General features: G+C 48.8%; 1 non-coding gene across 1 annotated transcript; it reads right to left on the bottom strand.

Annotated features, from left to right (window-relative positions):
- Positions 1-3,117: 3,117 nt before the first annotated feature.
- TRNAM-CAU lies at positions 3,118-3,204 on the bottom strand. The gene is given in 2 exon segments: positions 3,118-3,153; positions 3,167-3,204. It is a non-coding gene; the product is annotated as a tRNA-Met (tRNA).
- Positions 3,205-3,968: the final 764 nt, after the last annotated feature.

Genomic DNA, 3,968 nt, shown 5'->3' on the forward strand with positions numbered 1-3,968 from the left:
CATAGGAACATGTATAAGTCATGAAGAAAGCAATAGCAGTAAACTAAAACTATCAAGTGCTAAGCTGACGAAATGGGTCAAGTCGATCACATCATTCTCCTAATGATGTGATCCCGTTTATTAAATGACAACTCATGTCTATGGTTAGGAAAAATAACCATCTTTAATTAATGAGCTAGTCAAGTAGAGGCATACTAGTGACACTCTGTTTGTCTATGTATTCACACATGTATTATGTTTCCGGTTAATACGATTCTAGCATGAATAGTAAACATTTATCATTAAATAAGAAAATAAATAATAACTTTATTATTGCCTCTAGGGCATATTTCCTTCAGCCGCGCCCCCCATGGGCCTAGTCCGAATTGGACTAGGGGGAGGGGCGGCGCCCCTCCTTCCTTCTCTTCCCCCCTCCTTCCTTCTTCTCCTAGTAGGACTAGGAAAGGGGGGAGTCATACTCCTACTAGGAGGAGGATTCCTCCCTGCTTGGTGCGCCTATGAAGGCCGGCCTCCCCCTTGCTCCTTTATATACGGAGGCAGGGGGTACCCTAGAACACACAAGTTGATTGTTTAGCCGTGTGCGGTGCCCCCTCCATAGAATTTCACCTCGGTCATATCGTTGTAGTGCTTAGGCGAAGCCCTGTGTCGTAACTTTATCATCACCATCATCACGCCGCCGTGCTGATGAAACTCTCCCTCAGCCTCAACTGGATCAAGAGTACGAGGGACGTCATCGAGCTGAACATGTGCAGATCGCGGAGGTGCCGTGCGTTCGGTACTTGATCAGTTGGATCACGAGGACGTTCGACTACATCAATCGCGTTACTTAACGCTTTCACTTTTGGTCTACGAGGGTACGTGGACACACTCTCCCCCCTCGTTGCTATGCATCTCCTAAATAGATCTTGCGTGATCGTAGGATTTTTTTTTTGAAATACCGCGTTCCCCAACACAACGAACAATAGAAATAATAAAAATTACATCCAGATCCGTAGACCACCTAGTGACGACTACAAGCACTGAAACGAGCCGAAGGCGCGCCGCTGTCATCGCCCCTCCCTCGCCGGAGCCGGGCAAACCTTGTTGTAGTAGACAGTCGGGAAGTCGTCGTGCTAAGGCACCATAGAACCAACGCACCAGAACAGCAACCACCGCAGATGAAGGGTGTAGATCAAAAGGATCCAACCTGAAGACACACGAACGACGAACATATCCAAGTAAATCCACTAAAGATAAATCCGTCGGAGACACACCTCTACACGCCCACTCATTCTAGATGAGGTTTTCGTCCAGTGTAGTTTGGCCTGTTTGGTGACTCATGTACTCGTGGGCATGTTTCATTAACTGGATGTTTATGTCTTGTTGTCGTTTTTTTCCAGGCCCAACTATTTTGGCCAGCCTCGAGCGCTGGGAACAATTGGTGGTTGTTTTGCTTTGCCTCATTTCTAATAAAAATGTGCCGGCAGGAAACTCCTTTTCTTCAGAAAGAAAAGAGAGGTTGACAACATTCCATTTATACATATAGATGCCTTTATGTACTTGTATTTTTTTCTTATACAGAAAGAAGAAAAATAATCCGTGCCAGAATTTTTGGGTCTAAAAATAAGTTTGAAATTTTCCAGCAAAGAGTTAGCAGTATGTTTTGTTGGAGTGCGTGCGCACGCGGTGTGTGTGTGTGTGGAGGGGGGGTTGAATTCCCTTATTTTTTGTAAAAAAAAAACTTAAAAATTCTCTGGAATTTTAGGTGATATGCCAATGCAGTGTAGTCCTTTTATGGACAAAAGGACTCCTTGCGTAAGTACTAATAAAAGAAATACATAAATACCAGCAGGTCACCGTTTTTTACGTGAAAAATCGGAAGGGAAAACATGTCCAAACACCCATGCCCCACCAGGCAACCTCACCAACTCGACCGTCCTCCATGCGCGGCGCACCTGCTATTCCCGAGCCACGCAGTAGGAGTGCCCCCTACAAGAATATTTTTAAACGCAGTACAGACGCAAGTGTTCATATAAACATACATACACTTGGAATATCACTGTCCACGTACGCCCCCTACAAGAATAGCCATTTGCCTTTTCCCAGGATTAGCACCAAGAATACATTGAACTACGTACACAATCATTGCCCGACTGTATATCTCCCGTCCCATCTTCGGAATGGGAGCGAACAGCGAGCAATTAGGCCAGCGTTCCCCGCCCGGAAAGCGAGAGCGCCCCCGACCACACACCGCCAGCGTCTCCTCCACTGCACTGCACCGCACCTTGGCTGGCATCTGATCGGGGAGCAGTGCCAGGTTCAGCGAGAGATCGTCGTCCGTCCGTCCCCATCCACCTGGCCTAGCAAGGCTTATCGTATCGTGGCCTCCATCCAGCTCAGGACACCGGGATATGGACAGGCGCCGCGGAATCATTTCCCCTCCCCCCGGCGGGCCTAATCATGCCCCGCCGATTATACTACCTCCACAGCCCATCAGCAGATCCTCTACCGACGAACTACTGGCAGAATAATCAATCAAGATACGGAGCCGATCCGTAGGGGTACGGGACGAGTAGCCGCTGATTGATTGACCGCCGCTGGCCGGGCTATCATTCATCATTCGGTCTTGTGATCCTCGCCATCGTACGTGCTACTACTAGTATACGTAGTAGGTAATGTACGTACGTACGTGGGTGCGGTGCGTACGTAGGCACCGGAGGGCGAAGTCGCAGCAGCGCTGATGGTGTGGGCGGCTGTTTGTTGGGTGGTCGCCGTCCGTCGGAGGCCGTGCGTGTGACCCACCAGGAGGGTTGATGAGGCTGGGTCAGCCGCGGATTGGATTGACCCCGGCGACCGGAGGTGGTGCCGGTGGCCGCCCGCGGTGCACGACGGCGACGGGTTATAAAAACTTTTGGTGTCTGCGTATGTCTGTCCGTGTGGAATGTTTTGGGGGTTGAGCTGAAAATTAATCGGTGTGGAGTGTGGACGTGGCTCTGACGAGCATGTGCAAAAACGCCCGGGACCATGTGGTGTGTTTCGGATCTCTGCAGCTGGGCGGTAGATTAACGAGAGAGCATATCCGCTGGGCTGAACTGAACGTGAGATCTGAGAAAAGAAGTGGGATGCGGAAAAAAATGTTGGGGTGAGAGAGGCTCGAACTCTCGACCTCAGGATCACTCGCTTTAGCTATGAGACCTACGCGCTAGCCAACTGCGCCACCACCCCGCTGTGTCAACCATCCAAAATTGAATTTATTTAACAGCTTGCAAGACTGCTTGAGTTTGATTTCCTCAACCGGGCCCCGTGATGTATGCTTGGCATGGTTTTCGTGTGTGCGAGAAATCCAATCTTGCCTCCTTCACCGTCCCGTAAGAATCTGCTTTTGGAAAGGAATGGAAAGGATATCTGCTTTGTCGTGGACAGAACGGGCGAGGGAATGAACGAACGAACGGACGGAACCTTAAAAGGGTAGAGAAATTCGACAACAATCTCCACAACGAATGCACTGGCTCAAAGTGATGCCGACCGTTTTATTCCCCGCCGTCTTTTTCATTTTTGCATCGTATGGCCTTATTGTGCACGGGCTGAATGTTCCCTTCACGTTTTTTTTCTTTTCTTTCAGCAGATAATAATGTTCCCTTCACGTTTTTTTCTTCGAGCGGTTAATGTTCCCTTTCACGTGGCTGTTGGAACGACACACACACCAGCCAGCGAGCTCAACTTCCTCCACGGCCCACCAAAACTTGCACAATCTACGCCCAACTGTCTGACCATCCGCACAGAGACCTACCGATCAAGCGCTGACCTGGGCCAGCCCATTAAACTGTTTCATCGTTTCCGGTTTTGAGCACCTTCCAGAGTTTCCCAGGCGGTTTTTTCTGGTATTCAACCCTTCTAGAAGGTTCCTGAACCGGTTTGCATGTTTCCTTTTTATATTTATGATTTTTTTCTTTTTCTTTTTTCTTTTTTCTTCTTACTTTTCCATTTCA

Source organism: Triticum dicoccoides, chromosome 2A, assembly GCF_002162155.2.
Source record: "Triticum dicoccoides isolate Atlit2015 ecotype Zavitan chromosome 2A, WEW_v2.0, whole genome shotgun sequence".
Lineage (NCBI taxonomy): Eukaryota > Viridiplantae > Streptophyta > Magnoliopsida > Poales > Poaceae > Triticum > Triticum dicoccoides.